The 13,837-nt window shown below is 38.7% G+C and overlaps 1 protein-coding gene across 6 annotated transcripts in view; it reads right to left on the bottom strand.

Annotated features, from left to right (window-relative positions):
• Nucleotides 1-13,837, bottom strand: part of CCDC66 (coiled-coil domain containing 66) — a 54,318-nt gene that overhangs the window by 26,569 nt on the left and 13,912 nt on the right. The window lies entirely within an intron of this gene.

The following is a 13,837-nucleotide window of genomic DNA, read 5'->3' as shown; positions in this document are numbered from 1 at the left end:
AGAACCCTCTTTCTCTAGGTTCACTCACTTTTTCACTTTCTCTCTTTCACATTATTGACCTCAGATGCCCCTTCCCCTACATAAAAGCTCCTTTTCTAAACACCTATTTTGAGCCTATTCTCAAGTGACAGCCTTGAGTGAAAACTCATTTTCACAGGTACTCAATACACACTTCCCCACAAACAGTTCCTAATGTTACAGGTTCCTAATGTAAATCTTTAGCTACCTTCAAGTTCTTCTATGTTAGAAATTGCTAGTCTTACTCCTAATATAAATGCTGTATGAATGGCAGCTGCTATATCAGAACTGAAAGTAGAGGCTTTTCAAATGGTCACCTAGACATGCTTAGTTCTGTTTCATTTAATTCTCCCCTTAAAGCAGTCTAAAAATGCATGTCTGTGAAAGGAGAACACTCAGTGGTGACTTTGCCATGGTCCACAATAGTCCTGCTTGCCAGTGCATGATTCCCAAGCCCATACACCAAGCCTCCCTACTTTAGACAGTCTGTCCACCTACTCATCTTGTCCACTCAGTACGCATAAAAGGCATGCTTCTGGGTGGTGGGTGGTTTCAGGACACTGGGCTAGAAAAAAACAGATCTTCCAAGAGGAAGAGCAGCACAACCAAGAGCTACAATCATTTTGGAGGGTGGGCTGGAGTACTCTGAACTTGAAAGTAACTGTAAAATCTCTGGAACCAGGACTACACAGTTGTGCACGTGGCTAAAATCCTGGTTTTCATGTGCTTATTGGCCATATCTTTGGAGCCATATCTGTTCAGTCTTTTCCTTATTTTCCAATTTTACTAACACAATCGTCCCTTGGTATCTGTGGGGTACTGGGTTGCAGGACCTCCTGAATATACCAAAACTGGCAGATACTCAAGTCCCTTATATAAAATAGTGTAGTATTTGCATGTAACCTATGCACATCTCATGTGTATTTAAAATCAACTCTAGGTTACTTACAATACCTAACAGAATGTGTATGCTATGTAACTAGTTGCCAGTGCATAGCAAATTGAAGTTTGGCTTTTTGAAACTTTCTGGAATATTTTTTCCCTGATATTTTCCTTTTTCTTTTTTTTTTTTAACTGACTAATTACTTTATTATACATTTTCATAAAGAACTTTATGTATGTTATCTTTTTTAGCCCTCACAATAATAACAATAATAATACGAATTGGCTGACAACACTCTCTCTGTTACAAGCACTGCTGGGCATTTTATATACATTAATTTCCATGATAAAATTATGGGGTAGGCATCATTTTTAAAGAAATGAGAACTAAGGCACAGAGGTGTTAAGTATCTTATTAAGACTCATGGCATCTGGAAGTTTTTTCCAAACATTTTCAGTCCGAGATTGGTTGAATCTATGGATCTGGCACCCACGGATACAGAGGGCCGCTTGCATCCAACTATTCTGATCTTATTTCCTTCCTTCTACTTCCTTTGGGTTTAACTGTTGCAATTCTTTCTCTAACTTCTTGAAATGAATACTTAGATCATTTATGTTTTGCTTTCAGTCTTTCTCCTCCAAGAAATGCATTTAAGCCTATAAACGTCCAAGCACAGGAAGCTCATATGTTCTCATATATATTTTCATCATCATTATTCGGTTTAACACACTTTCTAATTCTGAGTTTTCTTTCACTTAAAAGACTACTGCTTAAATATCAAACATTTGGAAATTTTGTTATTTGTTACTGATATCTAGCTTAATTCCACTGTGATCAGATAACATATTCTGTGTAATCTAAACCTATGAAATTTGTTGAGACTTTATGGCCTAGCAAATTACTAATTCTCACATTTTTTTCGGTTTTTTTTTTTTTTTTTTTTTTTTTTTGCAGTACGCGGGCCTCTCACTGTTGTGGCCTCTCCCGTTGTGGACCACAGGCTCCAGATGCGCAGGCTCAGCGGCCATGGCTCAGCGGCCCAGCCGCTCCGCGGCATGTGGGATCTTCCCGGACCAGGGCACGAACCGATGTCCCCTACATCGGCAGGTGGACTCTCAACCACTGCGCCACCAGGGAAGCCCTTAATTCTCACTTTTAATTTCTAAAATATTTTGCCCATAGATTTTTTGGGTTTTCTATATAAATGACAAACTGCTACAGTTTTATTTTTTCCTTTCCAGTTCTTAAGACTTTTAATTTGTCCTGCTATACTGGCTAGGACTACCAATAACATAGTAATAATAATATGGGCATTTTATTTAATTTTTAATTTTAAAGGGACTATTACTAAAATTTCTCATTTAGTATGATGTTCGCTATAGGGTGGTTGTTTTTTTTTTTAAATACTCAATTGGAAATTCCTTCTAGTTTAATTGCCTGAAATACTGTCCTTAACAAACTGGCTTTGAGTTTTATCAAATGCTTTTCCTGCATCTATTAAAATGTTTTGTTTTATTGTGTTAAAATGGTACACTATACTTGCAGATTTTTAAAAATTCCCTTAACCCATTATGAACCGTAGTCATGATATATTACCTTTTTACACATTATCAAATTTTACTTGTTAATATACTTTTTTAGAATTTTTGTGTGTATATTCATGAATGAAATAAACCTAATTTTCCTTTTTTGTTATTTTTCTGGCTTTAATACCAAGTTTATACTGGGCTTGCAGAATGAATTGGGGGCCATTTCATATTTCTACTGCCTGGAAAGCTGAATAAATTTGGGATTTATTTCTTTAAAGTTTGGTAGAAACTGTCAGTAAAACCATCTGGGCATTTTGTTCTCCTTGTGGGAAAGTTTTTTTTTACCCAGATCTACAATTACTTTAATGGTTACATAATTATTCAAGCTTTTTACTTATTTTTATGTCAGTTCCTGTAAGTTATAACTTTTCCAGTAATTTACCCACTTCATCTAAGTTTTCATAATTATTGGCATAATATATTAACTTACTAATGATTCACTCTCTACCTGCAATGCCATTTTCACTCATTATACATTTCACCAACTGGTGCCCTTATTTTCTTTCCTTTTTTTTTAATTTTTAAATTTAAGTAAAACTGACCTGCAACACTATGCTAGTTCCAGGTGCACAACATAGTGATTCAATATTTCTATACATTACAAAATGATCACAAGTCTAGTTACCATCTGTCACCATACAAAGTTATTACAGTATTATTGACTATATTCCCCATGCTGTACATTTATCTCCATGACTCATATATTTTTTAACTACAAGCTCATACCTCTTAATTTCTGTCACCTGTTTCACTTATGCCCCACCCCCCTCCCCTCTAGCAAAACCACTTGTTTATTCTCTGTATCTATGAGTCTGTTTGCTTCATTATGTTCTGTTCATTTGTTTTGTTTCCTAGATTCTACATATAAGTGAAATCATATAGTACTCTTTGTCTTTCTCTTACTTCACTTAGCATAAGTGAAGTAAGCAGATAGACTTCTAGGTCCGTCCATGTTTTTATAAACAGCAAGGTTTCATTTGTTTTTATGGCTGAGTAACATGCCATTATATACATACACCACATCTTTATCCATTCATCTATCGATAGACCCTAGGTTGCTTCTTTATGTCCCCTATTGTAAACTGCAATGAACATGGGATGCATGTATCTTTTCAATTTAGTGGTTTTTTTCCTTTGGAAGAATATCCAGAAGTAGAACTGCTGGATTGTATGGTAGTTTTGTTTTTAATTTTTGGAGGAAACTCCATCCTGTTTTCCATAATGGCTATACTAATTTACATTCCCACCAACAGCTGGTGGGAAAATTCCTTATTTTCATGATCTATTTCTTCTAATTTAGGTTTATTTTGTTCTTTTCCTAACTTAAGAGAGATTTATCTAGGTTTAGTGTTATGGGTAATTGGCGTACACAACTTACTCTCAGTGTTCTCCTCCACCTGTTTAGTTGTTAGTAAGTTCTGCCTTAATCTAAAAGGGGATTCACAGGTATATGAAGTACTTAGTACACTTCTTGGATCCTAACAGGCCCTCAAACAAATCAATTTCCTTATTTTATTTAATTATTAAATCTTTCTGATAAGGCAAAGAGACCCACTCAGTTGTTTGCTTTTTTTCCTTTTCTTTTTTTGGCCCCGCCATGCAGCATGTGGGATCTTAGTTCCCTGACCAAGGATCAAACCTGTGCAGTGGAAGCACGGAGTCCTAACCACTGGACCGCCAGGGGATCCCCCCCACCAGTTTTGAATAAGGAAGAGGATTTCCTTCCATAAAGTTTAATTTTGGAGGACTGAGATAGGATTCCTCTGATTCCAAGAATGCCAGTATAGAGAGGCAAAGGGAAACTTTAGCTAGGACTGATTCATTTTAGTCAAGCTATTGTATTTCTTTCTTCTGAAATTAGGCCATCAGTGGACTGGTATTAGTTTATAACTTAGTCACAACCCATTTCTGTTGTGGAAAGGGCTTCATAATTCACAAACACTCTTCTCAGAATTCTAAAGTAACTTGACAACAAATGGAATATAAAGGTTCTAGGCATTCAATTTTTATTCTACTGGGTTGTGACCGACTATTAAAAAAAATTCTGTCCTGTAAGTGCTATAAATCTAGAGAAATTCTTGTTGAACTCTGAACCATGCTATAATGAGCTCTTTTTGGTACATAACATGGATAGAAATGTTTTATGGATTATCCTTTATACCTGTGAAAAATAAAGGAAACCTCATTTAAAATGGAGTCAGAAAGCCCTGAAGGTGGAGCTCTCACCCATATATGACTCACCACAGCTTACAGACCCCACCAAGATTTCCTTCTCACTAGCAACAAGCTTCCCACCACCTGCAGCTACCACAGCCCTCCCCAATTTCCTCCTTTCCTCTACAAAATCAAGTTCCTCTCCTGTTCTCCAAACTTGCCTAAGGTTTGTCACAGTTTGCTTGTCCTGAATTACAACTGTCTACTATTCCCAAATAAACTCATGTTGCTGGTAAAATAACTTGCTCTTTTGTTTTTTAAGGTCAACATATCCTTCTGTGTGTCAGAAATAATACGTAATATTTTTAAAAGTCAGAAAGTTGAAATGCCAAACAATGGAAAAGATAAAATATACGTAATATAGTGATGATTATTATATATGAATATCTTGGGCATTAATGCAGACTGGTGTTTGTGTATCTACTCATTAAGAAAATATAATACCAAAAGGATCCACATCAAACTCATATGCTGCACAATAACCACCACCTTCAAGAGTCTATACACACACACACACACACACACACAACTGTTAGAATAAAACAAATTCAGCGAAGTTGCAGGATACAAAACCAGGAGAAAAAAATCAGTTGCATCTCTATACACTAACAATGAACAATCTGGGAAAATAAAATTAAGAAAACTATTCCATGTACAATAGCACCAAATACTAAGAATAAAATACTTAGGAATAAGTAGGCCAAAGACATGTACACTGAAAACTACAAAACATTGCTGATAGAAATTAAAGACACAAATATCAATAAATGGAAAGACCCTACCTTCATGAATAGGAAGACTTCGTATTGTCAGGATTACCTAAAGCAAGCTACAGATTCAAAGCAAACCCTCTGAAAATCTTGATGTTTTTTGCAGAAATGGAAAAATGCATCCTAAAATTCATATGGAATCTCAAGGAACCCTGAATAGGTGAAATAATATTGAAAAAGAAAATTGGAGGACTTAACCACTTTCGATTTCAAACCTTACTACAGAGAGGGGGAAGATGGTGGAAGAGTAAGACGCGGAGATCACCTTCCTCCCCACAGATACATCAGAAATACATCTACACGTGGAACAACTCCTACAGAACACCCACTGAACGCTGGCAGAAGACCTCAGACCTCCCAAAAGGCAAGAAACTCCCCACGTACCTGGGTAGGGCAAAAGAAAAAAGAATAAACAGAGACAGAAGAATAGGGATGGGACCTGCACCAGTGGGAGGGAGCTGTGAAGGAGGAAAGGTTTCCACACACTAGGAAGCCCCTTCGCAGGGAGACTGCGGGTGGTGGAGGGGGGAAGCTTCGGAGCCGCGGAGGAGAGCACAGCAACAGGGGTGTGGAGGGCAAAGCGGAGAGATTCCCGCACAGAGGATTGGTGCCGACCGGCACTCACCAGCCCGAGAGGCTTGTCTGCTCACCCGCCGGGGCAGATTGGGGCTGGGAGGTGAGGCTCGGGCTTCGGTCGGATCCCAGGGAGAGGACTGGGGTTGGCGGCGTGAACACAGCCTGAAGGGGTTAGTGCACCACGGCTTGCCGGGAGGGAGCCCGGGGAAAAGTCTAGACCCGCCAAAGAGGCAAGAGACTTCTTCTTCCCTCTTTGTTTCCTGGTGCTTGAGGAGAGGGGATTAAGAGCCCTACTTAAAGGAGCTCCAGAGACGGGCGCGAGCCACGGCTAACAGCACGAACCCCAGAGACGGGCATGAGACGCTAAGGCTGCTGCTGCCGCCACCAAGAAGCCTGTGTGCGAGCACAGCTCACTATCCACACCTCCCCTCCCGGAAGCCTGTGCAGCCCACCACGGCCAGGGTCCCGGGATCCAGGGACAACTTCCGCGGGAGAACGCACGGCGCGCCTCAGGCTGGTGCAACGTCCCACCGACCTCTGCCCCCGGTATGGTAATCAAAACAGTGAAACAGTGGCATAAAGACAGACATACAGAACAAATGAACTGAATGGAGAGCCCAGAAATAAACCCTTTCATATACAGTCAAATGATTTTCGACAAGAGTGCCAAGATGATTTGATGGGGAAAGAAGAGTCTGGCGCCGGGAAAACTGGATATCCACATGCAAAAGAATGAAGCTGGACCGTTACCTTACACCATATATAAAAATTAACTCAAAATGGATCAAAGATCTAAACTATAAAACTCCTTTAGAAGAAAACATAGGGGGAAGCTCCACAACGTTAGATTTGGCAATGATTTCTTAGATATGACACCAACAGCACAGGCAACAAAAACAAAGAATAGGTAAAATGGACTTCATCAAAATTAAAAACTTTTGTACAAGAAAGGACACTATGAAGTGAGTGAAAAGTCAACTCATGAAGGAAATACCTGTAAATTATATACCTGATAAGGAGTTAATAACCAGAATATGTAAAGAACTCCTACTACTCAACAAAAAAGAAAATCCAATTCAAAAATGGACAAAGGTGCTTGCTTCGGCAGCACATATACTAAAATTGGAACGATACAGAGAAGATGAGCTTGGTCCCTACATAGGATGACACGCAAATTCGTGAAGCATTCCATATTTTTATCCCAGGAATGCAAGGATTCTTCAATACATGTAAATCAGTCCATGTGATGCACCATATTAACAAACTGAAGGAGAAAAACCATATGATCACCTCAATAGAGGCAGAAAAAGCTTTCGACAAAATTCAACACCCGTATATGATAAAAACCCTTCAGAAAGTAGGCATACAGGGAACTTACCTTAACATAATAAAGGCCATATATGACAAACCCACAGCCAACATCATCCTCAATGGTGAAAAACTGAAACCATTTCCTCTAAGATCAGGAATAAGACAAGGTTGTCCACTTGCACCACTGTTATTCAAATAGTTTTGGAAGTTTTAACCACAGCAATCAGAGAAGAAAAAGAAATTAAAGGAATCCAAATCGGAAAAGAGGAAGTAAAGTTGTCACTGTTTGCCAATGACATGATACTATACATAGAGAATCCTAAAGATGCTACCAGAAAACTACTAGAGCTAATCAATGAATTTGGTACAGTTTCAGGATACAAAATTAATGCACAGAAATCTCTTGCATTCCTATACACTAATGGTGAAAATCTGAAAGAGAAATTAAGGAAACACCCCCATTTACCATTGCAACAAAAAGAATAAAATACCGAGGAATAAACCTACCTAAGGAGACAAAAGATCTATATGCAGAAAACTATAAGACACTGATTAAAGAAATTAAAGATGATACAAACAGATGGAGAGATATACCATGTTCTTGGATTGGAAGAATCAACATTGTGAAAATGACTGTACTACTCAAAGCAATCTACAGATTCCATGCAATCCCTACCAAACTACCACTGACATTTTTCACAGAATTAGAACAAAAAATTTCTCAATTTGTATGGAAACACAAAAGAACCCAAATAGTCAAAGCAATCTTGATAAAGAAAAACGGAGCTGGAGGAATCAGGCACCCTGACTTCAGACTATACTACAAAGCTACAGTAATCAAAACAGTATTGTACTGGCACAAAAACAGAAATACAGATAAATGGAACAACAGGATAGAAAGTCCAGAGATAAACCCACACACATATGGTCACCTTATTTTTGATAAAGGAAGCAAGAATATACAATGGATAAAAGACAGTCTCCTTAATGAGTGGTGCTGGGAAAACTGGACAGGTACATGTAAAAGTATGAAATTAGAACACTCCCTAACATCATACACAAAAATAAACTCAAAATGGATTAAAGACCTAAATGTAAGGCCAGAGACTATCAAACTCTTAGAGGAAAACATAGGCAGAACACTCTATGACATAAATCACAGCAAGATCCTTTTTGACCCACCACCTAGAGAAATGGAAATAAAAAGAAAAATAGACAAATGGGACCTAATGAAACTTAAAAAGCTTTTGCACAGCAAAGGAAAACATAAACAAGACGAAAAGACAACCTTCAAAATGGGAGAAAGTATTTGCAAATGAAGCAACTGACAAAGTATTAATCTCCAAAATTCACAAGCAGCTCATGCAGCTCAATATCAAAAAAACAAACAACCCAATCCAAAAATGGACAGAAGACCTAAATAGACATTTCTCCAAAGGAGATATACAGATTGACAACAAACACATGAAAGGATGCTCAGCATCCCAAATCATTAGAGAAATGCAAATCAAAACTACAATGAGGTATCACCTCACACCAGTCAGAATGGCCATCATCAAAAAACCTACACACAATAAATGCTGCAGAGGGTGTGGAGAAAAGGGAACCCTCTTGCACTGCTGGTGGGAATGTAAATTGATACAGCCACTGTGGAGAACAGTATGGAGGTTCCTTAAAAAACTACAAATAGGGCTTCCCTGGTGGCACAGTGGTTGAGAGTCCGCCTGCCGATGCAGGGGACGTGGGTTCGTGCCCCGGTCCGGGAAGATCCCACATGCCGCAGAGCGGCTGGGTCCGTGAGCCATGGCCGCTGAGCCTGCACGTCCGGAGCCTGTGGTCCGCAACAGGAGAGGCCACAACAGTGAGAGGCCCACGTACCGCAAAAAAAAAACAAAAACAAAAAAAACTACAAATAGAACTACCATATGACCCAGCAATCCCACTACTGGGCATATACCCTGAGAAAACCATAATTCAAAAAGAGTCATGTACCACAATGTTCACTGCAGCTCTATTTACAATAGCCAGGACATGGAAGCAACCTAAATATCCATCAACAGATGAATGGATAAAGAAGATGTGGCACATACATACAATGAAATATTACTCAGCCATAAAAAGAAATGAAATTGAGTTATTTGTAGTGAGGTGGATGGACCTAGAGTCTGTCATACAGAGTGAAAAAGTCAGAAAGAGAAAAATAAATACCGTATAACTAACATATATATGTGGAATCTTAAAAAAAAAAAAAAAGGTTCTGAAGAACCTAGGGGCAGAACAGGAATAAAGACACAGATGTAGAGAATGGACTTGAGGACACAGGGAGGGGGAAGGGTAAGCTGGGATGAAGTGAGAGAGTGGCATGGACTTATATATACTACCAAATGTAAAATAGATAGCTAGCAGGAATCAGTTGCATAGCACAGGGAGATCAGCTCAGTGTTTTGGGACCACCTAGAGGGGTGGAATAGGGAGGGTGGGAGGGAGACGCAAGAGGGAGGAGATATGAGGGTGTATGTATATGTACAGTTGATTCACTTTGTTATAAAGCAGAAACTAACACACCACTGTAAAGCAATTATACTCCAATAAAGATGTTAAAAAAAAATGCACAAAGGACTTATAGACATCTCTCCAAAGAAGATATACAGATGGCCAATAAGCACATGAAAAAATGCTCAACATCAAGAATCATTAGGGAAGTGTAAATCAGAACTACGAGACGCCACTCCACATCCATTAGGATGGCTATCAACCAAAAGAAAAAAAGAAAAAAACAAGTGTTAGTGAAGATGTAATCAGAACCCTTGTGCACTGCTGATGGGAATGCACAATGGTGCAGGAGCTGTGGAAACGGTATAACAATTAAAAATAAAATTATCAAATTAAAACTGGTAAAAATTTAACATAAAAAGATAAAACATAAAATTACCATATGATCCAGCAATTTCACTTATAGGTATATACCCAGAAGACTTGCAAATACAGACTTGGAGAGATTATCTGTACATCAAGGTTCATAACAGCATTATTCCCAATAGCCAAAAGGTGGTAACAACTCAAATGTCCATCAACATTTGGATGAATGGATAAACAAAATGTAGTATCATACATAAAATGGAATATTTTCACCCTTAAAAAGGAATGGAATTCTGATACATGTTTACAACATGGATGAACCCTCTAAACATTAAGTGAAATCTGTCAGACACAAAAGGACAAATATTGTGTTAGTCCACTTAAACATACTGAGAATAATCAAATTCATAGAGACAGAAAGTAGAATGGTGGTTGCCAGGGGCTAAGGGGAGGGAGAAATGGGGAGTTACTATTTAATGGGTATAGTTTCAGTTTGGAATGATTAAAAAATTCTGGAGATGGATAGTGGTGATGGTTGCAACACAGTGTGAATGCACTTAATGCCGCTTAACTGTACACTTAAAAATGATTAAAATGGTAAATTTTATGTTATGTATATTTTACCACCACAAAAGGGTAAATTTGATGTTATGTATATTTTACCACCAAATTTTTACCACCGAAAATTAAGAGGAATTTTTTGTTGGCTAACTGCAGAACTATGGTCTGGTGGTAGCAGTAAGAAGCTAGCAGAAAGATAACCTCACTTTCTATCCCATGTTAGTATGCTAGAATATACTCCCTTCACTTAAGAGGCTTCCCAGGAAGGGGTAGTCATTAGGGAAAGCCAAGGTTTCATGGAGGTGACGTATTCTCACAAAGGCTGAGGCTATAAGTAAATTTCTTAGAAACACAAAAAGAAATGTTAAGCTGCACAGTGTAAAAAAACGTTTGGGCTGAACAATACAGGAAAGAGAATACAGGACCATTCAACTGGGGGAGGAGGAGTAAGACTGAGAATCAAGAAGAGGAGAGAGGAAAGGAAGATGGTGAGAGGATTGACTCTTAGCAGCCTCAGGGTTCAGAATGGACCTGTGCTTTGTAAATTATAACTAGAGCAAACTTTCATTAAACACTTGTTATATGTCAGCCACTGTCTTATGCACTTAATATGCATTACCTCATGTTTTTTTAATTTTTATTTTTTGCGGTACGCAGGCCTCTCACTGTTGTGGCCTCTCCCGTTGCGGACCACAGGCTCCGGACGCGCAGGCTCGGCGGCCATGGCTCACAGGCCTAGCCGTTCCGCGGCGTGTGGGATCTTCCCGGACCGGGGCACGAACCCGTGTCCCCTGCATCGGCAGGTGGACTCTCAACCACTGCGCCACCAGGGAAGCCCCGCATTATCTCATGTTTTAACAAAATTGGCCTTGATGATTCTGCTTGCAACTAAATTTCTCCTCCTCTCAATTACATTAAGAGGTTAACTTAATATTCAAATAATATAAATGGTTGTGGCTATGGCTGGGATTTATGAAACCAACTGCTTTCAGGTATTTAAAGGGGGATTTTTTTGTTGCAGTTCATGTCCCCCCAGTAGCACCTCTCCATTATCTTACAGCATTCACACATAAATACATAAAAACTACATTTAAACAGTAAAAATATGCATAGGTAATCATACTCTAATCCTTGGTTGTCCAACCCTGGATTTAGTATATGATTTCCTTTCTAGTCTTTCTCCCATCCCCAACCCCTATCTCTGACTCTAAAATATAAATAACTTTACTGGTTTTCTAGATTATTAAAAAAAAATGACACATGCTAGCATTCAAAAAAAAAAGCAAAAAAACTAAAAGTCATCTTAAATGGTTAATTCTTTATCTCATTAACAATCATAGTATGGATTACTCCCAGATAATAAATGACCTAAAAAGCCATGCAAAATAAGCAATAATAAATGACATGCTAACACTTCAACTGACATTTCGGTAACAGAAATACCTAATATTTTTAGCATTAAAGTTTTTTTAATCCTCATGTTGAAAAGTAAATAAGCTTACAACTGATTCTCAATGACGTCATGAGTAGTTTTATTTGCAGTTTTTAGTAGTATGTGCATGCATCAATTTCTAAACTTTAAAAACTTAGAATTATCATCCAGAACTATAGAGTTTTCCAAAATAACTTCCAGAAAGACTAATTTATTGCCTTTTAACATTTGGTCAAAGTGCTTTTGGGAACACAGAAAAACGTAATTCATATTTCATTCCTTTTGTTAACGTAAAATTATCAACAGACTATAAACTGATGTAAGCTAGTCAGTCCTATATGGAGCAGAACAAGCTGCCATGCAAACAATCTAACTGGCGGGGTTCTATAAGAACTCTACCAGTACTGAAAATGTCTACCACCAGAATCATACCTTTAGGTTACTGCCTTATTTTCAGAATACATTTGTTAAAATGTAAATGTTCATTAGGAAGGAAAAAAAGAAATAGTTAATAACTTTTTTAAAATTTAAGGAGCAGGGCTTCCCCGGTGGCACAGTGGTTAAGAATCTGCCTGTCCAGTATTTACAATAGCCAGGACATGGAAGCAACCTAAGTGTCCATCGACAGATGAATGGATAAAGAAGATGTGACACATACATACAATGGAATATTACTCAGCCATAAAAAGAAATGAAATTGAGTTATTTGTAGTGAGGTGGATGGACCTAGAGTCTGTCATACAGAGTGAAGCAAGTCAGAAAGAGAAAAACAAATACCGTATGCTAACACATGTATATGGAATCTAAAAAACAAAAAAAAAAAGAAAAAATCGTTCTGAAGAACCTAGGGGCAGGACAGGAATAAAGATGCAGATGTAGAGGATGGACTTGAGGACATGGGGAAGGGGAAGGGGATGCTGGGACGAAGTGAGAAAGTAGCATTGACATATATACACTACCAAATGTAAAATAGATAGGTAGTGGGAAGCAGCCGCATAGCACAGGGAGATCAGCTCGGTGCTTTGTGACCACCTAGAGGGGTGGGATAGGGAGGGTAGGAGGGAGACGCAAGAGGGAGGGGATATGGGGATATGTGTATACATATAGCTGACTCACTCTGTTATACAGCAGAAACTAACACAATAATGTAAAGCAATTGTACTCCAATAAAGATGTTAAAAAAAAAAAAGGGATCCGCCTGCCAATGCAGGGGACACGGGTTTGAACCCGGGGACACGGGTTTGAACCCTGGTCCAGGAAGATCCCACATGCCGCAGAGCAACTAAGCCCGTGCACCACAACTACTGAGCCTGTGCTCCAGAGCCCGCAAGCCACAACTACTGAGCCCATGCACCACAACTACTGAAGCCCACGTGCCTACAGCCCGTGCTCTGCAACGTGAGAAGCCACCACAACGAGAAGCCCAAGCACCGCAACGAAGAGTAGCCCCCGCTCACTGCAACTAGAGAAAGCCCGCGCACAGCAATGAAGACCCATCGCAGCCAAAATTAAAATAAATAAATTAAAAAAAAATTTAAGGAGCATACTGCACTCAATAAAAATTAACTGGTGATTTAAAAGAGTATTTAGACTCACTTCTTCAAGGAAAATAAGTTATATAGTC

The sequence above is a fragment of the Stenella coeruleoalba genome (genome assembly GCF_951394435.1).
Source record: "Stenella coeruleoalba genome assembly, chromosome: 10".
Classification (NCBI taxonomy): domain Eukaryota; kingdom Metazoa; phylum Chordata; class Mammalia; order Artiodactyla; family Delphinidae; genus Stenella; species Stenella coeruleoalba.
This window is presented reverse-complemented; position numbering and strand designations above follow the sequence as displayed.